The sequence below is a fragment of the Hemibagrus wyckioides genome, linkage group LG19 (genome assembly GCF_019097595.1).
Source record: "Hemibagrus wyckioides isolate EC202008001 linkage group LG19, SWU_Hwy_1.0, whole genome shotgun sequence".
In the NCBI taxonomy this organism is placed as follows: Eukaryota; Metazoa; Chordata; class Actinopteri; order Siluriformes; family Bagridae; genus Hemibagrus; species Hemibagrus wyckioides.
In genome coordinates, this window is record NC_080728.1 from 1,713,140 (window position 1) to 1,720,539 (window position 7,400).

The 7,400-nt window shown below is 38.1% G+C and overlaps 1 protein-coding gene across 5 annotated transcripts in view; it reads left to right on the forward strand.

Moving 5' to 3' along the window:
- LOC131370162 (NACHT, LRR and PYD domains-containing protein 12-like) overlaps window positions 1-7,400 on the forward strand; it is a 404,348-nt gene that overhangs the window by 148,287 nt on the left and 248,661 nt on the right. The gene's annotated exons all lie outside the window — the stretch shown is intronic.

A 7,400-nucleotide genomic window follows, 5' to 3' on the forward strand; every position in this document is an offset into this window, starting at 1 on the left:
ATGGATGACAGAGTCTGGTGTGGATGAACTTGACTGGCCTGCACAGAGTCCTGACCTCAACCCGATAGAACACCTTTGGGATGAATTAGAGCGGAGACTGAGAGCCAGGCCTTCTCATCCAACATCAGTGTGTGACCTCACAAATGCCCTTCTGGAAGAATGGTCAAAAATTCCCATAAACACACTCCTAAACCTTGTGGACAGCCTTCCCAGAAGAGTTGAAGCTGTTATAGCTGCAAAGTGTGGACCGACGTCATATTGAACCCTATGGGTTAGGAATGGGATGTCACTTAAGTTCATATGCGAGTCAAGGCAGGTGAGCGAATACTTTTGGCAATATAGTGTATTTTTGAGCAAGATCGGTCTATCTGATTTTCTCCACAGACTTCCATGCATTTGCTGTTGACTTGAGATTGAGGTGATATTTCCTCTCTCTCCCCACCGTGCTCAGTAGCAGGTTCTGACTCTACCCAGGGTGCAGTTCCTGGGTGAAGTGCTGCGTGATGTCTTTCACTTTTACATTCAAAACATTGGACTTTAGCTGTACAGTTCTTTGCGACATGTGATGCTGAAGAACAGCATTTAAAGCACACATTATTCTCTTAAAATCATCTTATGTGCACTGATAGACTTTTCTCGAAAGGTACGACATTTACTCAAAGGATGTGGCTTACGATGGATTGGACACATTTTATTGACGTCAGATTCCTTTGACAGCTCACCACTATCGGTGAAAACTCTGGAAGATACTGCTGTCTTGTGTACAGAGATTACTCGTTGTCTGTTGGGTTTCCAAGTCGTCTTTTCCATTTTGGAAACGGTGTCTATATGCGACATGAAGTTGAAGCTTGGATCGCTTCCTATGCTTGCCTCTTGGCTAACAAAGTCTACGAAGTAGGCAAAAGGAGGATAAGGTACATGGTTTCGTTGCTTACAGACTGCGCCAACTGATGCCCACTTTTCTTGCAAACAAAAGGGAAGCTTTTGCACTATAGGATTGACACCTCTGGCCGTGTCTAAGAAGGTGAGGCCAGGCAAGTCTCCTTCAGCTTTCGCGCACTGGAGCTCCATTAGCAAATCACTTAATCTTGTCAATCTATTGTAATCTCTATTAGCAATTCTTGGAAAAGCATCAATGCGTTTGAACAAAGCATCTTCTATAACTTCAGCTGAGCCATAGATTTGATCTAGTCTGTCCCATGCCATGTCCAGACCTGCACGTGGATGGTTGATATGTATTGCTCTTATTTGTTCTACATGTTCTGCCGATTCCTTGCCGAGCCACTTCAGAAGAAGATCTAGCTCTTCATTTGGTGACAGGTTTAAGTCGTTTGTCACAGTCTGAAAAGAACGTTTCCAGGCTCTGTAATTCTGGGGTTTATCATTAAACTTAAGTAAGCCAGTTGTCACAAGTTCACGACGGGCGAAGTATCGTACAAAGTCATTTATGTTTGAGCTGGCATCATTTGAGTGTGGAGATCTGGAGGTAGAGAAAGGAATAGGATTACAACTGATGTTTTGTGATCTGAAATGTTGTGCAGGAGTAGCACGGTCATTCCCATAGCCAACTTTCCATGACTCACGAGCATACCCATTTTCATAGATGCCTGGCTGTTCTGAGGTCATGTCAGGCGTTTGCAAAGGAACACTGTTCTGGCATGGGAGAAATGGTTTGGCATCAGGCTTAAGATGTGAAGCTGAAATGCTACAACTTAGGATTGGTTCTGTTTTTGGTGGGACATTACACTCCTGGAATTTTATCTCCTGTTCTTTGGTTTGATCAATAACATATTGTTCAGTGCGCTGTGTCGGTTCAAAGGGAGCAGAATTTAGACTCAATTTACAACTGTGTTTCTCAGTGTTCTCATCAACAGCAGCTTCAAGCACCTCTGCTTCTGCGATGGCTGCTGCTGCCTCTTTTTGATGTTTGAGCATTTCCATAGACACCTCTAGCTTGGCTTGTTGTAGCATAAGATCAGCTTCCTTTTCGACAAAAGCAAGACGTGCTTTTGCTGCTTCTGCTCTTGCCCTCGCTTTAGCTTCTGCTGACCCAGTTGACGATGGATCTGATCTTGCTGAAGAACATGATGCAAGAGAGCGTGTCCTCACTGAAGACGTTTCTGTTGCCATGGTGCAGTCTGATAGTATATCTCTTCATACACTGGTAGTCTACTGGCTGCGAGTCTGAACGTCTTGCCTGAAAGCCGTTGTTTCACTGTGCTGCCCTCAGTATATGTCCTGAATATAACTTGACAGCCAGATAAACACTTTCTCAACATCAAAACTCTGAAGATGATAATCTCCTTGTCCACAGGTTTAATGAAGTTAGCAAGAAAGGTGAAACTGAAACATTAAAAGTACAAAAGAATAATCCAAACTAAGCTTCTGTTCTAAAATGTACAGATACCTGTATTAAGATAAATTAAATGCTCTCTTTTTAACTGTAGCAAGATTACATAATCGGTAGACCTTTCTAAATGTAACATGTTTAATTACATTTAACAGACATTTAATAAAACAAAACCCTTATTTTCTGCACTGTTATACAATTAGCGTTAGCAGTCTATGAACGGCACAATGCTAATGCAGCGATATGTTAGCATAGCAACATAGCCAGAAAAGATCATTTCTAAGAAAGAACGTAAATAAACTAACACTATCGTCAATACTTATATACACATGTAGGTATTAATAACACACATTAATAGAACAATCAATACATACCAACGATGCTACTACAAAGCAAGAAGTAAACAAATATCGCAGATTTATTACTATAACAGATGCTGAACACACTACTCGCTGTCGCGCTTGATTGCTTCCTGACTACAGGTCACGTGACGTTACTCCTTACTTTTACTTTTCTTAAAGGGGCCACAACCCAATTATATACAACAGTAACAAAACAGTATCAGTCAGGATTTAGACCTCATCATAGCACAGAGACAGCACTGGTTAAAGTGGTAAATGACCTGTTACTGACTTCTGATCAGGGTTGTGTCTCCTTACTGGTGCTACTGGATTTTAGTGCAGCTTTTATCACCATTGACCACACTGTTATACTTGATAGGCTAGAACATGTTGGTGTTAAAGGAACAGCCCTCTCCTGGCTCAGGTCTTATTTGACTGACTGTTATCAGTTTGTAGATCTAGATGGTGACTTCTCTATGCATGCCAAGGTTATGTTCAGTGTTCCACAAGGTTCTGTTTTAGGCCCACTGCTTTTCTCCCTATATATGCTACCCCCTGTTTTTTTCATTTGAAGCTCATGTAGATAATATCACTCGGGTAGCCTTCTTCCATCTTAGGAATATCGCTAAGACAAGAAATATGATGTCACTTCATGATGCAGAGAAACTAGTTCATGCTTTTGTTACCTCTAGGTTGGATTATTGTAATGTCTTACTGTCTGGATGTTCCAGTAGGAGCAGAAACAAGCTACAGTTACTCCAGAATGCAGCAGCTAGAGTCCTAACTAGAACCAGAAGATATGAACACATCACTCCTATTTTAGCCACACTACATTGGCTATCAGTCAGATTTCGCACTGATTATGAAATACTGTTACTGACCTATAAAGCACTAAATGGTCTCGCACCGCAGTACTTGAGTGATCTTTTAGTCTTTTATGATCTGCCACGCCTACTCCGATCAAAGGGTGCTGGTTACTTGGTATTGTCAATTTGTGACAGCAAAGAATTAGTGTCTATAATAACCTCAGAAACTACAATAACCTAATAGTTCCTCATGGGCCATTGATTGCTGTTGTAGAAAGGACATTAATCAGCTACAGTTACGTTATTTACTGTTTAGTGTCACCCAAATGAGGATGGGTTCCCTTCTGAGCCTGGTTCCTCTCAAGGTTTCTTCCTCATATCATCTAAGGGAGTTTTTCCTTGCCACCGTCACCACAGGCTTGCTCATTAGGGATAAAATAGTTTAATAATTAAATTTAATATCAATCAATTTATTCTTGATTCTAGTTATTTAGTTATTTTTATTTTTTATTTTCATTTTTCCCCTCCCCTTTCTCTGTTTTTCTTCTTTTGTAAAGCTGCTTTGAGACAATGTTCATTGTAAAAGGTGCTATACAAAATGAGTTGAATTGAATTGAATGTACATGAATTAAGCTGTAAATTATGAAACATCAGTGTAAAGCCTATAAATGTTACAAGATTAGACTCAGCTGAAGACTCCCTACTTTATCATAAATTGGACCAGTTCAACAAAGATATTTACTTGACAAAACCAGTTCTTACTTGGCATGAATAAGAAAATTATTTGTCAGCGTCTGTACGAGGATAATTCCCCAGCCAACATGTATATGTGGGCCCCATATGGGCTGTATCCAGGCAGCATGGGCTCCAAATGGGCATGGGCTGAAAATGGGCAATTTATGTGGGTCCCATGTGGGTTTCACAATGTGGGTCACACATGGGTATGATAATATGGGACCTTCATAGGATCTAAGTGGGCAAAATGATTTCACACCTAAAATGCATCTTTATACCTTTAAACATTTTGAAATAATTAGATGTGGTTACTAATCACTTTTAAACAACGAATATCACAGATTTTTGATATAGCTACTTTTTAAATTAAAATGCATTATTTTCCATTGTGTTCCATTGTATATTTCCATTATTTTATTAATTATTTTTTATTTTAATGCTCAGGATTACAGTGTTCACTTGCCTGTGCATTTATCAAAATGTATTTAACTGGGAATGAGGGGAAATCGGACAGGAAGGCATTTAAATGGGTCTCACTGGACCTACTTGTTCAATAAGACCTACTCACTAACACCTTCCGCTTGACAAAGTAGTCCAACTGCTTTGAATGTTTCCTTACGAATTTCTTCCTATAACATTATATCATAATATCATGTATCATGTGATCTTGTTTGAAAATAAGCGGATATATAAAATGAGAACTGTGAAGATTTTAAATATTCGAAGTAGAGGAAATCCCGCCATGGCGTACAGGATACAGTTCCAAACACAGTGACTGATGGAGATCATTTCATCTGTTGAAGGTGGCTGAAGAACGTGGATGTGGAGCAAAATAAGCTGGTAAATGCATATTTTCGAAAGATATCTTTATTATTTATCTTTATTATCTGTGGTCTCAAGCATCAGGAACTTTGTTTTGACAGTTTAAATGATCTTTAAAATTACTTAACTGCTAAATTAATGTTATTAACTTTTCTGTGGTGGGTTCTTTTTTAATGAAATCTGTGAAATTTCAGTCCTTCTGTTGAAAGTCTATTTCCCCAAAACTCGGACACTTCAAAAAATTCATAAAAAGACTGTAGATCATCTGATAGATTTAATTAAGGTTTTATTCACATATAAATGCTAAACAACTAATATAAACAGAATCAAGCATGTTTGTGCTTCTATTTACCAAAACTGAATGCTGTAAACATTGTTGGCTGATCAATGTTTATATGTGAATAAAAGCCTAAATTCGATCTGTTCATCATATAAAGTCATAATGACTTTTCAGAAGACTTGGATTAAACCGCTCGATTCACTTTGTTTTATTTTTGATCTCTTTACACATATTCTGAAGCATCAGAATTTTGGGGGAATAAACTTTCAACAGAGGGACATCAATCTTGTAGACCTCATCAAAAATGTCATAATTTGTGATCCAAAGATGAATGAAAGTCTTAACGGTTTGGAAAGACATGAGGGTGAGTCAGTGATGAACGAATGTTCATTTTCGGGTGAACCTGCCCCTTTTTAGAAACATCAGTCTTCTTTTAATTGAACTACACTAACAATGTAGAAGTACAAAAAAACAATACAAAAATTAAAAAAAATAAACCTGTTGAACATTACAGTATTCAAACATTTGGACTCAGAAACTCATCACACTCCTGGAGATGGTCTTCTCTCCTGCTGTGCTCCAATGGCCCTCTTTCCACCCCTGTCTCTTGCCCCAGTGAACCATTTGGAGAGAGCCTTTTCTGCGAACTTCAGTCATTGTGTTCTTTTTCAGTCCACCTGTAAAAGCAAATGCACATTAACATCTGAAATGTCCAGCTGCATATTATGGTAACACTTTATTTTGGTGTCCCTGTTACAGTGTCATTGTACATTCAAGTACTCAGTGATATTAATTATGAAAATCTACTTACAGGGTAAAAGGTTTACCCCAAAATCAAAACGTGTGCACGCTCTGACAAAAGAAAACGGCTCTTTTTAATACACGGTCTCATTATGATTTGGTCTGATTTAGATCCAAATATAGTGTAATTAGTGTAATTATCAGTCACACACATACGTTTTTCTGTGTATGTGAAAAAAAATCTGGCGATTTTTTTTTCACATACATTTGTGTGCTGAAAATAAATTAATTTCTTATGGGTTTGGAGCAACATGCAGGTGAGATGACAGAATTTTCATTTTTAGGAGAAATATCACTAACTTTTGACTGTTTATTTCTTTTTCCCCAAATGTTATGTACCATTGGTTACATAAGACCAGATGCTGGTAGAGGATTACCCTTGAGTTTTACTGTTAATGTTGATGTTCAACATTTTACAAAAGCCTGAAAATTTTGATTGAATGTGTCAGATAATAAAGATCATAATAAAGTATTTGATATACAGAACCTTTACAGCATTTTAATTTTTGATTTTTAAAATTTCACCATTTTCATGTTTTTTCTTTATAGAATCTTACATTTAGACATTTACCAAAGTAAAATCCTGATGTTGCTTTTGTCACTTAATAAACAAATATGTTTTGGATAGCACCAGAATGTAAAAATCACAGGTAAATTAAAAATAAGAATTAAGCATAAACTGTTAATATAAATATATATAATTTATTAAAAATTATTATTTATTTATTTATTTATTATTTATTTATATTATTAATAATATAAATAATTATACTGTCCAGGAGATGCCTCAAAACACACATACACACACACCCATGTGGGGCCAGTCCAGTACCCACTGATAAACCCATAATGGGCCCTTGTATACCACATGGGCTTCATAATATGGGACCAATATGGGCCTCATGTATGTTGCCCAGTTGGACCCCACATTTGCCCAAGTCAGAATATATGTGAGATTCATATGGGCTAATTTAGATGGGGCCCACATGGAACCCGTGGACAAACCCATCTAGGGCCCATGTTTCAAGCCCATATGGTGCCTACATTGACCCCACCTTGCAATGTTGGCTGGGTCACTTCCACAAACTGCGTTGCCTCCTTTGGGTCTGAAAAGATGGTGGGTGCTCCATTCGAGTGATGAATGTGAAGTTTAGCCGGGTACCATAGGCTGCGTTTGACACCCACGTCACGAAGGACACATCACGAAAAGCACAACATTGCATCAATACTTTGTTTGTATTGTCCGGGAACATGAAAATTCTCCT